Source organism: Dipodomys spectabilis, unplaced genomic scaffold (assembly GCF_019054845.1).
Source record: "Dipodomys spectabilis isolate Male_0828 unplaced genomic scaffold, ASM1905484v1 ptg000076l, whole genome shotgun sequence".
NCBI classification, from domain to species: domain Eukaryota; kingdom Metazoa; phylum Chordata; class Mammalia; order Rodentia; family Heteromyidae; genus Dipodomys; species Dipodomys spectabilis.
Window position 1 is genome coordinate 1252869 of NW_024870753.1, and position 19330 is coordinate 1272198.

Sequence of the window (19330 nt, forward strand, 5' to 3'; positions counted from 1 at the left end):
ACTAGGAAAGAGGGTTTTGAATATTCTCAATACAGACAAATGATAAGTGTTTCAAGTGATGCCTCTAACAATATGGAAGGAAAGATCACACTGTACCCCATAAACACTCACAATTAAAAACAGAAAGAGAGCTGGGTGTTGGTGGCTCACGCCTCTAATCCTTGCTACTCAGGAGGCTGAGATCTGAGAATCATGGTTTGAAGCCAGCTGGGGACGAAAAGACCCCCTGAGACATGCTGTGGCTCAAAGCGGTAGAGTGTTAGCCTTGAGCAAAAAGAGCTCAGGGACAGCACCCAGGTCCTGAGTTCAAGCCTCACAACTGACCAAACAAAGAAAAGATAGTGAACTGTGGGAAAGAATGAGAGAATGCTACCTTTTGGCTCTTTGATTCCCCACCATCTTTGGTCATAGCGACCATGTGGATGATGGGAAAGAGACCTTCCAGTCTCCCTTTCTCCCTCTCAGAACCCAAGGCTGCTGCCAGTTGGAGCCTGCTTGCTTCTGCAGAGCCCTTGACTCTTGCCCATATAGCAGATAAAAGTCGGGACCTCTGGAGCCAAGGGCCCCATTTGAATCAAGCTCTTGGTACCACACTTACCTTGCTTAAAAACCCAGGCCTTGGAAAATATAAAAACCCATACCCTGGCAAAGCAAGAATACGATATAATTGACCTACTGAGATAAAGAGACAACAAGATCCAGAATATGAACTGGATGTGTATGTGTGCGTACATGCACGTGCATGCTATCTGCCTCCTGACATCGCACAAAGATTCTAGTACATCACTGAGGTTCTAAAACCACCCTCCAATGCAGCACTATGACAAGTCCCAATTTAGAGGTAAAGAAGTTAAGGCTGAGTTAAGTGTCCCAAGGTCACCAGACTAGTGAGTCTTGGGATGAGGTTGGAGCTAGGTCTTTCTGACCCCACAGATGAACAGGGCACACGAGACAGCCATGAGAAATTCAGTTCTCTTGTTGGCTTGATGAGGTTTAAGTGCTGTGAGCCTCTTTTTTGCTATTATAGGAACTAAGACTCATTTCCCAACGATGAGGATTTCCCCAGCAGGGATTTGAACCTGGATCCCATCTCCCAGCCAAGCCTCCATCTGATGCAGATAGTGTGGTGTTGGTGAGGCTTACATCAGGTCAGGGTGTGCGTGTGCATAAGGACATCTTATAGAAAAAGTTCAAAATTGTATTTTTTTTTTTTTTTTTGGGTCGGTCATGGGGCTTGAACTCTGGGCCTGGGCACTGTCCCTCAGCTCTTCAGCTCAAGATGAGCCCTCTACTACTTGAGCCACAGCGTCACTCAAAATATTATTTCTGTTGGGTGCCGGTAGCTCATGCCTGTAATCCTAGCTACACAGGAGGCTGAGATCTGAGGATCAAGCCGACCTGGGTAGGAAAGTCTTTGAGACTCTTATCTCCAATAAACTACTAGAAAACCAGAAGTGGTGCTATGGCTTAAGTAGAGTGCTCTCCTTGAGCTGAAGAGCACAGGAACAGCGCCCAAACCCAGAGTTCAAGCCCCATGACTGGCCAAAAAAAAAAAAGTATTTTTTAGCGGGCATGACAGTCTGATGACAACCACACAACCACACAGATTTGTGAATAACTCCACCACCTTCAAATGGAAGCCTTGGCCAAAGACCCTCTTTTCTGGTCCTTGCATGGCTAAAAACATCTCAACATCTTCAACCCCACTGACCACTTGTGTGTGTTTTAGGAAAGGAAATTGGACATCAAACAGAGGCAAAGGATCGGTGAAGGGTTTGTTGGATCTGTGATTGTGTGGGGCACCCAGCTTCAACTCACTGTAAGTATGACAAGCGTCCTACATTTAAGCAAACAAATGTCTCAAGAGTCCCCTGGTAATTATACAACCCCAGATTTATAGCTCCGAAGTCTTGTTGGATGAAACGTGTAGTAGAACAACAAACTTGTTACATTATGACATATTCAAAGAGGAATGTGAAATATTCATTACAGCAACAGCTCTGATGAAGGAGACAGCTTCAGGCGTGATATTTGAGGAGAAGAATAGAACATTGAACAACCACCAGACTTGGGTTTTTTTTCCCTCCTCTTTTGTGATGTTCATTAATATCTGTTATAAAAGATCGATGGACCCAGAACATTATCCTCTACTCCCAAAATAAGATTAACCACTGAATGGAAGTAAGTGGGGGGAAGTGGGGAAAGAGTGGAGGAGATAGAAAACCCGGCCTGGGGGAGGTGTGAAATTTCCTCAGAATGCCTGGATGTTGTTTTCCTTATGTGTGAGCAAGGAGCTTCAAGTCCAGGGACAGATGCCTGCCCCACACACCACCAGCATGGAGGTCCTGTGTCATTCTATACCCTCATCATCTATGAAATACCATTTTGTACCTTCTCTTAAAGTGACTAAGTTCCATCTTGTCTGCTTTGAACTCACCCATGCTTAATACATGAGCACTCAGATGAGATCAGATGTAGATGAATCCTAGAAGTTTGGGTAAGAGGCTTAGTCTGATAAATACCCCCCATTAGCTCTTCAAGCCTCCTCTTACCCACTGCCATTACAGTCTTCTCTGCTGAGGTCCTCTGCTTAAAGGAGAAGAAATTAGCTCCTCCTGCTTTCTGTCCAAATTCTGACCTGCATGAACAGGATGATTGGTTGTATATAAAGCACTTGATTCTGAGTAGTTTGTTGTGCTGCAGTATATAATGAGCACATGGTGGAGTTTGTAACACCTAATGTAAGATTTTAAAATCATATCTCATGTTAAGCCAGGCACCAGTGCTTATACCTGTCATCCTAACCACTCAGGAGGCTGAGATCTGAGGATCATGGATTGAAACCATCCCTGGCAGGAAAGTCTATGACACTCCTATCCCCAGTTAACCACCAAAAAAGGTGGGAGTAGAGATATGGCTCAATTAATAGAGCAGTTGCCTTGAATGAAAAAGCTCAGAGTCAATGGCTAGGCCCTGAGTTCAAGCCTAGTGTTGGCACAAAAACATAATAAATTAGATAATTTATTTTTTTATCTACCTGTTATCTATCTATCTATCCATCTGTCTATCTGTCTCTCTACTCTTTCCCTAGATTTAATGACTATTAACAATATTAGAATTTTTGCACATTGAGGAAACACACACACACACACATCCCATGGCTCAGACCTGAAATCTCCCCAAAGGCTCATGTATTGAAGTCTTGGTCCCCTTTGCAGCAGTGGTCTGAGGTGGATGGTTCATTTTTTGTTCCTGGCCACAGCCTCCCTCTGTCCTTTCCCCTGTCTCTTCGCCCATGGCTTCTTGGCCACCATGAAGTAAACGAGTGCTCCACCATACACTTCTAGTCATAGCTCAGAAGCAACTGAGCAACTGACCAGGGACTGAAAACTCTGACACTGTGAATCAAAATAAACCTTATCTCTCTTATGTTGTCTACCTTGGGCATTTTGTCATAGTAACAGAAAGCCAATTAGCACAGTATGTGTGTGTGTGTGTGCGTGTATACACATGTATACACAGTAATTCCTGCTACTTGCAGTAGTTACATTCTGTACATTCTATAAAGCCACAGTGAAGTAAGAGAACAAGTAACCATTATTCCCAAGGGCAATATAAGATTTCTGCAACCCTCTGCTCATGTATTAACTCCATGTCACGTGTGTTTTGGTTTAAGGACATCTTAATATATATCATTGATTCATGAGTATTGGGCTCATAGCCAATAACACTACAATTTATATTTGAACTAAGCTTATCTCACATATCTATTTTCTCCCTTCTTGAACATGAAGCCCTGCACCTGGGCATTGTGCTTAGGGCTATTCCCAATGGAAAATCACGACCACCAACACAAAATGCAAAGTGTATTAAAAAAAAAAAACCTCAACAATCTCAAAACCATAGCTCAAAGTGGATCACAGAAAGGACTTACAGTAGGAAACAAGAAGGCAGAATGTTAAGTCAACTTCCTTGAGATTGTGGGCAATTCTTTGTCTTTTTTTCTTTGTGCTGATACTGGCACTTGATCTCAAGGCCTTGTGCTCTTGCTTGGCTTTTTGTGTTCAATTGCAGGTACTCTACCGCTTGAGCCCCATCTCCTCTTCCAGCTTTTTGTTGGTTAACTGGAGATAAGAGTCTCTTTGATTTCTCTGCTCAGGCTGGCTTTGAACTGTGATCCTCATATCTTAGCCTTCTACCTAGACAGGATAACAGATGTGAGCCACCAGCACCAGGAGACACTGCCAAATCCCCAAGTATGTTGATTTAAGGGATATAAAATTATAAATAAATTTAAGCAAGCAGGAAAATCTGCACATATACAATTTGTGACTAATGAAGGTTGACTATATATTTTGGGGAGACTAGAATCCAATAGAGGCTGACCTACCCATGGCATTTAGTTTTCTCTTTAGTCTCCTTTTGCTCCTGCCTTTTTATAAATACCACATCAACTTACTTGCAGAATTCGGGCCATTTGTCTTTCAGAATGTCTATACGGCAAATTCATCTGATTGTATCACCATGATTAAATCACAGTGAAATCTTGTGCTGGCTTACAGCGTAGGTGAGTAGTGGTTTTCAGGTTTTTGTTTTTGTTTTTGGTCTGAGGGAGAAAGAATGTGATGTCAGTTTGTTCTTCTGCAAGAGATGCTAAATTTGGCTCTCTGGCTTAAGTGCTGCTGTGCATGAGGCGGAGGCGGTGTGGTGATGCAGGAGAGGACAGGTGAGGCCCTGGGAGAGGCCAGGGGTGAGTGCAGCAAATGACACTGGTGATAAAGGGACCAAATCCCATCTCTGACAGTCAGCTATCTCCACCCCCGCCCCGCCCCGCACGTGTCCCCCCGCCCCCCCACCCCGCCCCCAGCCAGGCCTGTACTGTTCCTGCAGCCTTTTGCTGGCCAGGAGCACAATTTTAGTGTCTGGAGACCTAGTTTAACCAGTAGTGAAATTAGGAGAAAAAACAAAATCTCTTTCAGCTTGATATGATTTTCTTTCTGAGCTGGACACCGGAGCCTGCTGAATGCTGAGGCATAGGAACAGAAGACAGAATAGCTAACCCCTGACATCATTTTCTTCTTTGCCATGGCTGCTGGATGGCTATATTTAATATGATTGTGGTCAAACCAAGTCTGAATGGAGAAAGCCTGAAGCAGACCTAGGGCCCCGGCCAAGTGGCCCTAAGCCCACAGCGGTATCGTCATGGTGCACTCAGGAGCCCCCGGAGTAAGCTTTAGAGCTGTGTGGACTCGTACTGCCTTTAACATTTCCCAACAATGATCTGGAATGCATCTGGGAAGCCTGCCTGAATCACCTGATTAGATCAGGCTTCCTAAGGGGGCCTCGATGCAGAAATGGCAGGGCCCAGCTGCTCCCCTTCATTGAGCAATAGTCTTCTCATATCAGAATTACTCTTCCCACTTGTAGACAAGCAGGCTCACTGCAGTGCAATGACTTGGGCAAAGCCACAAACCCAGTGACTAGTAGCCTTCCTTCCCTCTCCCCATCTTGAACTGTCATTCAAGTGCCCTTGAATCCCAGTTGGGAGTGCTAGAATGATAGGCATGAACTACTATGCCTGTTTCACTTGTTATTATTGAACCTAAGCAGTTTCATTGTGTGAATGTGTATGTGCTGGCCATGGGGCTTGACCTCAGGGCCTGGTGCTCTTATCTGATATTTCCACTCAAGGCTGGTAACTCTACTGCTTGAGCCACACCTCCACATTTGGCTTTTTACTGGTTAATGGAAGAGAAGAGTCTCTTGGAATTGTTTGCATCACTAGCTTTGAACCTCGACCCTCAGATTACAGCCTCCTGAGTAGCTAGAATTACGGGCATGAGATATTGGCACCCGGCATAAGCAGGCTTGGAAAGAAATCTCTGGGATACAGTGGGGCGTTTCTACTCATTCTTTTTCTGCATGTAGAAACTACAGGAAGAGTCAATGTCAGAGTAGTTGTGAGCAGCTAGCTTTTAATTAGGAGTCTGCTTTTCCCTGCCCCGCAAGGTCTAGAGGCAGAGGGAGGGCTTGCTCAGGGTACTCTGCCCACATGGCCCCAGCTGGAATCAGAGCCTAAGCGAGCTGCAGAGTCTCACCTATATTCTTTTGCACAGGGGATGATTAATGGCATAAGAAAGCGAGTACGTATTCCCTCCAGTTGGCTGAGATCCCTCAGCCCTTATGGCTGACAGTATTTCACTCCTAACCTTGCTGTCTGCCCAGGTATGGCTCGTGGCCACCAAGCCTGCATGCTGGACCATCTCTCACTGAAGATCAAGTGCTGTAAGTCTGGGGACCAACAGGAAGTGGTGTGGTTTGTTCTATCTGAGAGCCGGAATCCCCGAGTTGGTTGTGAGTGATAGATTTGTGTGTGTGAGGGAGAATAGGGTGAGAATGGAATCATTCTGTTTGGTTTTGACTTTTAAGCATCACACGAATGGTCTCTGGAATCCCCTGGCAGCTGGTAGACTTAGATTCCGCCAGCAATGAATTATATCCTCCACTTTCGATAGAATTACAAATGTCTTCAAGATGTTCAGTGCTCTGGGAGCAGGCAGCCAATTCCTGTTGGCTCTGTGGGATCCTGCTGTCTGAAGAAGGCAGCACCTCTCTCTCCAGAGGGGAAATGGGGAGAAGACTGTGGGGGAGACACACCAGAGACCAGGGAGAGGGGTGTGGTTTAGGGACCCAGCCTGGGCCAAGCCTGGGGGCGTCAGAGATAGGAAAGTGGAAAGAAGCCCCGGGAATCCCTGGCAGGCTATTGAGGCTGGTCTGGGCACCAGCAGATTGGTAAAGAGGAATAGGTACAATGGACTCAGCCTGATAATGTCTCCCCTCATCACAGAAGCAAAAATGACCCAAGTGCTCTCTATCTATGAATAGATAATCAAGGAACCACAGTCACCTTTAATTAATGAACAAATTAATTAATTTATTTTTAGTGCTGCTCCCCCAGCTTGAACTTAGGGCCTGGGTGCTGTCTCTTGAGCATTTTTTGCTCAAGGCTAACACTCTACCACTGAGCCACAGCTCCACTTCTGGCTTTCTAGTAGCTAATTGGAGATAAGAGTCTCATGGAATTCCCTGCCAAGTCTGGCTTGAAACTACAATTCTCAGATCTCAGCCTCCTGAGTTGCTAGGATTACAGGTGTGAGCCACCAGCACCTAGCCCACATTTCCTGAAAAAATATTCGGCAAGAACTAAACAAGGACAGGCTTTTACAAGGCAGATCTATCTATCTGTCTGTCTGTCTGTCTGTCTATCTATTTATCTATCTATCTATCTATCTATCTATCTATCTATCTATCTATCTATCTATCTATCTATCTATCTATCTATCTATCTATCGCCTGTCTATTTAATTCATTTAACAAACATTTACTAAGATATTTACACATATGCTGATATAGGATCATACTTAGTGATTTCTGCTATTCAAAACACTCCCTTAGCTGAAGCAACGTTCATGTGGTATCCCATCCTAATGTAGTGTGAAATGGCTAGAATTGGTTTTCCATTAACCTGTGACCCACCCCATGGCTCATTTGCCATCAGAATGCTTTCTCCTCTCCTCAGCACTTTTCATGGCTCAGTAACTAGGAGCATTTAATAAAATTTTCTGCATAAGTGAGATGAAGTTAACTTTCCTTTGTCTCAATCGATGAACTTGGAGAGACAAAGATAAAGGAAAATGGCTAATTCCCATGGCAACTGTACTTGATTTTGTTACCCAGAGTTGAAATGGTCTGTATTACTTTCTTGGAGCCGCCTTTGATACAACTCAAAATTCCCCTTTCCCCCTCAACCATTTTGGAGTCTGATCTCTTAGTACTCTCTTGGAAAGAGAGAAGGGAAGGGGTTGTGAATCCTGCAGTTGATGGTGAGGTTGATTTAACAAGCATTTGTTTAATAAAACCTTGGCCAGACTCTGTGTTAGTTGCTGTTAATGACGGGAGAGGTGACTTTTATATCAGTAGCCCTCAGTAATTGTGTATAGTATTGAGCTCTTAAGCGTGGCTGGCACCCTTGTGTGACCTTCCAGCAGTGTTCTCTAAAGCATGTTCATAGTGTTCTCCAAGAAGACTGCATCTTCTTGGCAGGGTCAGGTGTACTGCAGAGGAAGAGAGCTGGAGCAAGATACTTGGCTGGGGAGACTGCCAAAGGGCCGGGTGGCTGGAGATGGGTTCCAGCCTTAGATGTTTCCATAATCAACACCATACAAAGAAGGCAACAGACTTTTATTAGTGAATAAGACAAACAAAATAGACACCATTTACCTGTGTGAATTAGTATTCTGCCCTCTCAGAGAACAACATTAACACTGGTCATTTTATTTTTATCTATTAATTAATTAATTTTTGCCAGCCCTGGGCCTTGAACTCAGGACCTGGGCACTGTCCCTGAGTTTCTTTTGCCCAAGGCCAGCACTCTACCACTTCAGCCACAGCACCACTTCTGGATTTTTCTGTGTATGTGGTCCTGAGGAATGAAACCCAGGGCTTCATGCATACTACCACTCTACCACTGAGCCACCTTCCCAGCCCCGACTATGCTATTTGTTTTATATTGCCTCCGGATGATGTCATCATTCTTTTGGCCTAACATGTTTTGTTTTTCCTTTTTTTTTTTTTTAAATTTTGATCAGTGGTGTTGACCTGTAGTGGGAAAGAAGAATGACATTTAGGAGGGCCAGAAATAGAAGAAGAACATACAGGAAGCTTCTTAGATTTTGAGAATCTCTTTCTCTCTCCCTCTCTCTCTCTCTCTCTCTCTCTCTCTCTCTCTCTCTCTCAGTCTCTCTCTCTATTTCTCTTGTGTGCCAGTAGTGGGGCTTGAAATCAGGGCCTTGCACTTTTATTCATCTTTTTCACTCTCAGATAGCACTCTATCATTTGAGCCACACCTCCAGATTTTTGCTGATTAATTGAAGATTCTCTCAGACTTATCTGCACAGGCTGGCTTTGAACCCAGATCCTCTGATCTCAGCCTTCTGGGTAGCCATAATTACAGGTATGAGCCACCAGTGCCTGGTAACTGATGAAGGCTTTTAATGTGCCTTTATGACTGATGATGGGTAGAAAGCTGGTTTCTCCATTCTCATTACAGATAGAGATGCCCATTGTCTACACCTGAGAAATGTCACTTCTAGAGATATACCCTATATATACTCTTTCTTGTGGCATGTAGAGCAAAGTACTAGGATACATGTTTTAAATTAGAAATCATCTAAACACCCACCAGTGCAGTATTTTCACAAAATGAACAATTGTTCTTAAATAAGTTAACTAGATCAAATTTTATCGGCATGGATAAGTCTCACATATGTTGAATGTGAAAAAAAGGAAGTTAAAATGAATATATATTTTGTTTGAAACTTTTCACAGGACTTTAAAAAAACTATATAATTTGGCATGCTAAAAGTTTAAACATGTCTGGAAGGATCCATACTTGCTTCAGACTAGTAGACACAAAAGAGATGCTCACTGGGACATAAAAAATTATTCAGGTCTCTAGTAAGCCCAGAGGAGGGAACAAAAAAAAAAAAAAAAGAAAAGAAAGAGATGACATGAGATGAATTACAGCTGATTCTATCATGGTTTATAAAATAATTTCCTTCGTGTGTGTGTGTGTGTGTGTGTGTGTGTGTGTGTGTGTGTGTGCATATGCATATGTGTCAGTCCTGAGACTTGAACTCAGGGGCTGGGCACTGTCCCTGAGCTTTTTTGCTTTTTTTTCTCTCAAGGCTAGTGCTCTACCTCTTGAGCCACAGTTCCACCAGAGTCTCACAGACTTTCCTGCTCAGGCTAGCTTTGAGCCAGGATCTTCAGATCTCACCGTCCTGAGTAGCTAGGATTACAGACATGAGCCATCAGTGCCAGGCTATATGGAAATAATTGCAAATAAACACTTTCATAGGTGTTTATCATGGTTGTTAAATTTCTTGATGCTGCAGATAACTTTTTTCTGGGGTCATATTGATCTCAGTCACATCCTTTTTCTGGGGTCATATTGATCTCAGTCAAGTCCAGGGTTTGAATTGAACAGCCACAAGAATGTATGTGAGGTTCTGACCATTGGATTTCTCATCCGCTTAATAGGAACAATAACTCCATGTATTTCTTGAGGACTGAATTATGTTAGGTATGAAAATGGTTTGGTGCAGTACCTGGTAAGTGCTGAACGATTATTAAATATTAGTTCTGCTCTCTCTGTCTCTGTCTCTCTTGTCAGTAGTGAGTGCTGTTCCTAAGCTTTTTTCCTCAAGGCTAGCACTCTACTACTTGAGCCACAGCGCCACTTCCGGTTTTCTGATGGTTTATTGGAGATAAGAATCTCAGGGACTTTCCTGCCCGGGCTGGCTTCAAACCTTGATCCTCAGATCTCAGCTTCCTGAGTCACTTCCTGGGTTACAGGAGTGAGCCCTGGCTCCCCTGGCTTCTGCTCTCTCTTTCTGAGGCTATTGAAGCCTACAGGAGGAGCAGGTTGGAGGTGAGGATGGTAGGCCGGGAGCAGGGACACAGCAGGACGCATTCCTGCACTGATGACCCCGCCCAGCCCATCAGCCAATCCAGTCCCACGAGCTGCGCTGCGAGTCAGGGCACCTGGAGACCGAGAGCCAGAAAACACATTTGACCTTAGAAGAAAATGCAGTTGCAACAGAAACTCCCTGTGAGTGTGATGGGAACTGGGAACTGGGTCTTGTTGGCCCCAGGCCCTACCTTTTGCAGGCTGGGAGCCAGAACAATGGGATGGCCTGGCGTCTTTACCCACCCCACCTGGTGACTTGGGTTCCAATGATTGTGGCCAGGTGTGGAAGAGGGGCCAGTGCGGGGAGAGCCAGATCTTATCAACGTGGGGCCTCTAAGAGGAGATTAGGTCAGGAGACCTCTGAGAAGGGCAGGAATAGGGTCTTTATAAAAGCCTTGAGGGAGGGGTTTGTTTTCCCTTGGTTCTGATGGAGGACACAGCCAGAAGGAGTCGGAAGACAGCGCCTTGAGCCCAGACTCTCCAGACTCCAGAAATGTGAGCTAATGCATCTCTGTTCTTTATCAGTTACCTTGTTACAGCCTTAGAGAGACTAAGATGCCTGGAAGGCTTAGATGTAATTTTCTAAGTCCTTCATCAGATACAAGTCCTGGACTGACTGGCCTGAAGGAGGGCGAAGGTTTACTCTTCTAGCTTCAGACAATGGGGTAAAAGGCTGGCCTGAGCGACTTCTCAGTCCAGCTTCCCCTTTTCCTGTCTCCTCCCCCCCCTCCCCCTTTCTGGCTTGCTTTATTTTATTTTTCTGCTTCTCATTTGTTCAAACAGAATCATCCCTCTACTCAAAAGCAAATGCCTACCCAAGACCTTTTGTAAGGGCCCTAAAGTCCTCTTCTTCACCTTGGAAAGCCTTCTAACCTACTCAACCTCAAAAGCGCCCTTTTTCTTTTTTGTCCTCAAACTGAAGGGCCCCTTTCTGGGTGTCATCTAGAAGGACTTGTCGTCATGTTACCCAGTCCGTTTTCCTGATCTTTTTTCACTTTATTTTCCTTCCGTTCCCGTCTCCACCATTCCTCCTGGCTGCTGGCTGAACCCATTTCACTCGCCATTGCCCAAATTGGTGCCTTTCTTTGATTTCTGGTTCCCACAGGTCCACTTTTCCCTTCCATTATGGTCTACTTCAAGTGCCAGTTGCTTTCTAGAACCTTCTGGGATCTCAGTTCCTTCCTCCTTTCTTATAACTGGGTATGCCCTTATTAATTATGTCCAGCTAAAGGACATAACCAATTACTGCACTTGGTAGGCCCGAGGGAGGAGAGAAAGGCAGGTGCATCACAATCTTTAACCTTGGGGACAAGTGAGATGTCACCAGCTCTTCTGCCCTCTTGGATTGTCTCTTGATTACCTTTTTTCCCATCTTATGATCACTGTGGGCAGCAGAGCGCTGATGAATGGATGTGGTCTTTCTCCATGCTCAAGCCCCTGAAGAGCCCGTTCCTTAAAATATGGGCAGCAGTCATGCTCACCATCCCGACTCTCATAGCCCTGGAACCGGCCCATCCTGCTGAGTGCTCCACGCCAGGATTTCCTGCTCTCCCTTCCCTACGCTGTACTGACCTTTCTACTCCTCCAAGAGGCCAAAAGATTTCCTTCTTAAGTCTTGGAACCTGTGTTCTGGCTAAGGCTCTTTACTAGGCATTCATTTAAATATCACCTGCTTGACCCACCTAGCCACCCACTCTTGCCCTTGGTATTTTTCCAGCTTGGATGTGGATCATCTTTCTCTCCTATTAATGTGAGATCTGCATAGACACAGGCCCTTCTATAGGACCGCAACTCAGAATCTGATTGTTGAATGCGTGTGGAGCGGATAGTAGTGTTGGGAAGAGCATTTGGGGCAAAGGGAAGAGAATAAGTAAAGGAATGAAAAGAAGAATAGTGAGCCGGCGTTGCCCAGATGTGGCACTTGGCATCCCTTGTTTAATTGACTGTTTTTCCCTAAAGGCTCTGTTTCTGAGGGCAGTGACTTCATCTAATCTCAGTTACTAACGAATCGCCTCCACTTAGTTCATTGTGAGCTCTCTGGTTATTGAATGAATGAAGGAAGGAAAGGTCTAGTAAGTATGAACAAGACAACGAGGCAAGGTAAATAAGTCTCTGTGTCAAGGGCCCTGAGTGCTGAGCAAACGTGTTTGTATTTTTTTTTTCCCTGTAAAAATGAGGAGGGCTGGGAAGGTGGCTCAGTGGTAGAGCGCTTGCCTTGCATGCCTGAGGCCCTGGGTTCGATTCCTCAGCACCACATAAGCAAAAAGAAAAAAGCCGGAAGTGGCTGTGGCTCAAGTGGTAGAGCGCCAGCCTTGAGCTGAAGAGCTGAGGGACAGCGCCCAGGCCCAGAGTTCAGGCCCCACGACTGGACCAAAAAAAAAAAAAAATGAAGAGCCACATTTTTTTTTTTTTTTTGCTGTTTTTACTTAAAAAAATTATACATTTATTGCAGTTGAACTCTTTTTTTTTCTTTTTCTGAGTGGGTGCTGGTGGTCTAATGTTCACAGCAGAGGCTGATTTCAGCTAAGAGACACGGTAGCTCTGAGAGCCCCTTCCACAAAAGAACCTGGAATAACTGAGGGAGAACTTTTACATTTCAAGTGCATCTGCGCTGCAGCTTGGTGGTTGGTCGAGGCCCGAGTTAGTGAGTAAATCACGAGGCCTGGGCCCCCCTGAACTCTGGGTGGCCAGTGTGTTCCTCTGTATGATGGAGGTTAATCAGACTGCCTCAGCTCCTGTCGTGATGAGCCTTGAAAAGTGGATGGGAATAAACGCTTAACAGCTACCAGGTGCTCAGTAGGTGCTCATACATATGGCAATTCTATTAGCATTCACCTTACAGTAGCCCTTTACCCTGCTTGTGTTATCTAATGCTCCAAACCTCAGCTCTGAGCATCTAGTGCTCAAAAGCACTGTGTGTGTGTGTGTATGTGTGTGTGTGTGTGTATGTGTGTGTGTGTGTGTATGTGTGTGTGGCAGAGGGGGGGGGAGTGGGGGGGGCGGCAGGGACGGAAGAGAGAAGACCCGCTCCTATGAGCACCTCCCATCATGCCGACCCAGTGCCTGGCAGGTTGACAACTGTTGGGGTCACCAAGGGCATCCCGCCTTACACCCTCTTTTCCTCTCCAAATCCCATTTTGCGTTAACATTCTCTTCCACCCAAACGCTCACTTATCTGATTGAAGTAGCTGCTTTTGTCAGGAGACTATCTTATTTTCCTACAAGTTATCTATTGACCATGAGTGAGGCACAGCCCAAAGTAAAGGCAGCCGTATTGCCAGTCACTGTGCAACTGCCTTTGCGGGTTTTTCATTCTTCTCTTTTCTTTTTCTCTTTTTCTCTCTCCTGATTTCTCTCTCTTCCACTCTTGCTCTTTCTTCTTCTCTTTCTCTCCTCCTCTTTTCCCTCCTTTTCCTTTCTCTCTTCCTCTATCTTCCTTTCTCTTTCTTTTTCTCTTCTTCCTCCCCTCCCTCCTTCCTCCTTTCTCTCTTTCTCTCTCTTTCTTTCTCCTTCCTTCCTTCCTTCCTTCCTGTCTGTCTTTCTTTCCTTCTGTCTTTCTTTGTCTTTCTTTCTCTGCCTCCCCTCCCCTCCCCTCCCCTCCCCTCCCCTCCCCTCCCCTCCCCTCCCCTCCCCTCCCCTCTCTCCAAGACTAGGACTTAAACTTGCTGTCAGATGCTTGCCACACCTACAACCCAACTCGTACTATTTCTAACAGGCTCCCGCATGTTGTAAGTGGGCTGGGACCTGGAAGGCCAGTCCTTGCCCTCTTCAGTAATGTCTGAGAAGAGCTACCTGGAATACAATTCACTTTTTTCCCCCTTCAACTCCAGCCTTCTTTCTTGGAAGGCATGAAGGAATCAGGAAGGCAGAGACTATTTTTATGAAGCAAATTGTCAGTGCGTGATGGGACAATCTGTTTCTCTCCCTGGGCACACTTGGCAAACTCTCTGCTGAGCTGGTAATTGGGGGAGCCCTTAGTTCCCCCAAAGTGTCAAGTGGGGACACACCACACCACAGCTCATCCTGCTGCCCTCTGCCAGCCAAACCTGGGTCCCCGCAGATGGTGATGATCCCAAAAGGTTCATCACGCAGGGACAATTCTTGTTTGTTTTTTCGGTCGGTCATGGGACTTGAACTCTGGGCCTGGGCTCTGTCCCTCAGCTCTTCAGCTCAAGGCTAGCGTTCTACCACTTGAGCCACAGTACCACTTCTGGTTTTTAGTGGTTTATTGGAGATAAGAGTCTCAAGGACTTTTCTACCGGGTCTGGCTTTGAACCGTGATCTTCAGATCTCAGCCTCCTCAGTAGCTAGGATTACAGGCGTGAGCCACTGGCGGCTGGCTTACACAGGGACAATTCTATCTCTTCTAGGTCGGGTCTGATTGCCCTGCGCTTCTCATTTTCCCCCCTGGGAAGATGATTGCAAGCTAAGCAAGTCAGCAGTCTTGCTTCTTCATAGCTCTTTGAGTTTGAGCTGAAAAAACTCCAGGTGATATGTTCAAATCAGGTTGTCTCCACCTCAGGACGGAGGCTCCAGAGTCTATGGCGCATGGGCCTGCTTGCAGAAGACACTTAGCACTGAGAAAGGGAAGGAAGGACTGTGGAGAAGGTGGGCAGAAGGCAGTGGAAGGAGATTGGGTAGCTTCAATCCTCTCACGGCTGCAGCAGGCAGCAGATTAAGGGTGTTAAGGGCGATAGCATCATCCTTAAGGTTTCAAAGAAGGAGTGGTCCTCTGTGTGTGTGTGTCTGTCTGTACGAGAGAGGTGAAAAGTGGGAGTGGGGGGAGGAGAGATAAGGAGCCAATGGGCTGGTATATTGCAAAGCTGAGTGGAAGTCACAGAGAAAACTTGACTGGCTCAAGAAAGCTCAGAGCGAGCTATCATGCGTTATACCCATCACAGGCAGACAGACAGATAGACGGCACAGGGTCTTCATCTTTTCTTACCCTCTGATTCCTAGAAACTTTTTGCTGTAGGCCGCTCAGTCTCACACAGGCCCGGGCTGGGGTGAATGTGAGCATGCGCCTTGTCAGATGGCTCTGGACAGAGGGTAAAGGTCCTGGGACACGGAAGGCTTCTCCAGTTTAGGGGCTCAGCCCTCATCCTCCATAGCATCTTCTCCCAAGTCACCCTTGCTTTGGCTTGCGCCCTTTCAACCAGGTGTTCCGCTCAAGGAGGCCAGTGAGAAAGTGGATTGCCCACTTTTTACAACTTTCAGTTGTGGGGCTTGAATTTAGGGCCTGGGCGCTGTCCCTGGAGCTTTTTTGTTTTTGTTTTGCTCAAGGCTAGCATTCTATCACTTTGAGCCACAGCGCCACTTCCGGTCTTTAGATGGTTAATCGGAGATAAGAGTCTCAGGGACTTTCCTGCCTAGGCTGGCTTCAAATCACCATCCTCCGATCTCAGCCTCCTATATAGATCTAGCTCAGGCTAGCCGGGCCTTGATGGCTCACACCTATAATCCTAGCTACGTGATCACCACCGTGGTGATCACCACCGTGGCGCTGAGTATAAATGCTTTTCATTAATAGCTAGAAGGAACAGAAGCAAAAGCTGGGCAGGTATCAGTTGTCAGTTAAGTGCATTTGGCATTTGAGAAATGTCTTCTCAGAGCCAGTCTTTAGACCACAGTGTGGTCTTGGCATAGCCAGGGCTGGGTTCTAAGGAAGCACTGAATGACAGCTGCTCAGCTCAGCAAATGCCAGGGATGAATGTGGGCCATGGAGAAAACACAAGGAATGTCCTGCCACTTCCTGACTATAGAACTCTTCCCAGATGTGGCCTCTCGGGTCATTTGAGGCTGGTCTATTGATATCTCAGGTCACATCAAATAGTTCTGACTACATAATATTTTATTTTCTTCTTTTTCTTTTCTTTCTTTTTTTTTTTTAGGTCCGGTCGTGGGGCCTGAACTCTGGGCCTGGGTGCTGTCCCTCAGCTCTTCAGCTCAAGGCTAGCGCTCTACCACTTGAGCCACAGCACCACTTCCGGCTTTTTTCTTTTTGCTTATTTGGTGCTGAGGAATTGAACCTAGGGCCTCATGCATGCAAGGCAAGTGCTCTACCACTGAGCCACCTTCCCAGCCCCTACATAATATTTTAAATTCCCCCCCTCCACTCAGATTCAGGTTCTGGGCACTGTCCCAGAGCTGCTTTTGCTCAAGGCTAGTGTTCTACCACTTGAGCCACAGCTCCATTTCTGGCTTAATTCTGAGTTTATTGAAGATAGAGTATCACAGACTTTTCTGCCCAGGCTGGTTTCGAACCATGATCCTCAGATCTCAGCCTCCTGAACCTCTACGATTTACAGGCATGAGCCACTGGGCCCCAGAATAATTTTAAATCTTTTGACCAGATCTGGAGGCAACACAGATCAGGTTAATTCTCTCTCATCCACACACAGAGGATTTTAAACTTCTGGACATGTTTCCTTTTTGTCTTGCCAGTTATACATTTGCCTTAGATATCCTTAGAGCACATGACCTGCTCTAGCCAATGCTCTCAGATGCCTGTCCCAAAGTTCCCACAATGCCTTGTTTCCTGACAGCCCATCTTCCTTCCCAGCATTGCTTTTCTCCTTCATGTTTGCGCTGTGGTCTCCCTTCCTCAGGACAGGGAACTTACTACTATACTTAGCAAAGCACAGAACCTGACACATCGTCAGAGATACCCATACAGGTTTGTTGAGTGAATGGATGATGGTTTTCTGTCCTTGGAGTAGATAACCTTCATTTTACAAACAAGGGAGTGGAGGCAGAGTGTGTGTATCCATGTATGCTCTTAGTTCTCAGAGTTTTGAGAAAACCTGTTCCTAGCACGTGGGCATGGCATGGTGGTGCTTGCGTGTAATCCCCAGCTTCTTGGGAGTTGGTGAACAGGAGGATCATGGGTGAAGGCTCATCCAGGCAAAAATGTAGTGAGATTCCCATGTCAACAAATATATTGAGCATGGCGGATGGATGTATGGTCCCAACTACATGAAAGGGATAGATAGGAAGATTGAAGTCGAGACTGGCCCTGGGCCACAAAATGTGAGACTCTGTCTGCAAAATAACTAGAGCAAAAAAGGATGTAGGGGCATGGCTCAAGTGGCAGAGCACCTGCCAAACAAAAGTGACCTGAAGTTGAAACCCCACCCACTTCCCCACCCCATTAAAAAAAAAAACTGTTTCCAGTGATTAGACTTGGGGTCGCTAGGGAGTTGGGCTTTTTCTGCTGAGAAAGGTCCTCATCTCTTTATATATATATTTTTTTTATTGTAAAGATGCTATACAGAGGGGTGACAGTTACATGAGTAAGGTAATGAGTACATTTCCTATAGAGCATTGTTACCCCCTCCTTTTTTTTTTCCCCTACCATCCCTGCCCTCCCACCTCCATAGCTCCTCCCTCCCTCCCTCCCCAACAAGCTGTAAAGTTTGTTTTTAACATACTGTCTTGTACATCTCATTGTTACTATGGGTCACCTGTAGCCTTCTTTCAGCATTTTGTTATTTCCCTTCCCTTCCCCAAATTAGAAAAATGTATATACAAGATGCACAGCACCCGAATCAAATACAGTGAAAACAGTGGTTATACCATGGGGGAAGACTGTACAAAGAAACAAAAAAAATCATATAGTACATTAAAAACAACAGTAACAAAGAAAAAAAACCTCTCGTGTCCATATCTTGGGGTTCATTTCGCTTAGCCTCATCTTATAGGGTCATATGTATATATGACTTTTCTGCTTGTCTGGTAAGATTATCCTAGACATATACTAGTTAGTGCAAATAAGGGAAACCATGGGAACTATGTTTCTTTGGGCCTGTCTTACTTAATATAATTTTTTCCAAGTCTTGTCTTTCCATTTCCTAACAAATGGGTGGTATCATTCTTTCTGATGGAGGCATAGAATTCCATTGTGTATATATATATATATATATATATGTGTGTGTGTGTGTGTGTGTGTGTATATATATATGTATATATATATGTGTATATATATGTATATATATATATGTGTATATATATATATGTATATATATATATATATATATATACCACATTTTCTTGATCCATTCATCTACTGAGGGACATCTGGGCTGGTTCTATATCTTAGCTATGGTAAATAATGCTGTGGTAAATATAGTCGTGCTGATAGTTTTAGTGTGGTCTTGTTTGTGATTATTTGGGTAAATGCCCAAAAGTGGGATTGCTGGGCATAGGGGAGCTCTATGTGGAGTCTTTTGAGGAACCTCCATACTGCCTTCCAAAGTAGTTGAACAAGTTTACACTCCCACCAACAATGCAGTAAGGTTCCCTTCTGTCCACATCCCCTCCAGCATCTGTTGTTATTAGAGTTCTTGATTATAGCCATTCCATCCGGGGTGAGGTGGTATCTCAATGTTGTTTTGAGTTGCATTTCTTTTATAGCTAGAGAAGTTGAGCGTTTCTTCATGTGTCTATTGGCCATCCTTCTTTCCTCTTCAGAGAAGTGGTCCTCATTTCTTTTAAGTAGCTATGCTATACACCTGGAGAAATTCTTCTTGGCCATAGTGTAATATTTTCATTGATTATTAGATTCAGGTTTCTATTATTTTGAGTTTTGATTTTGGTATGTAATTTCATGAGACTTGATTTGTAATTTATTTTTTCTGCTGGTCCTGGGGCTTGAACTCAGGGTCTGGGTGCTGTCCCTGAGTTCCTGTTTCTAAAAGCTAGCACTCTACCACTTGAGCCACAGTGCCACTTCAGCTTTTTCTGTGAATAATTGGAGATGAGTCTTACAGACTTCCCTGCCCTGGGCTGGCTTTGAACCAT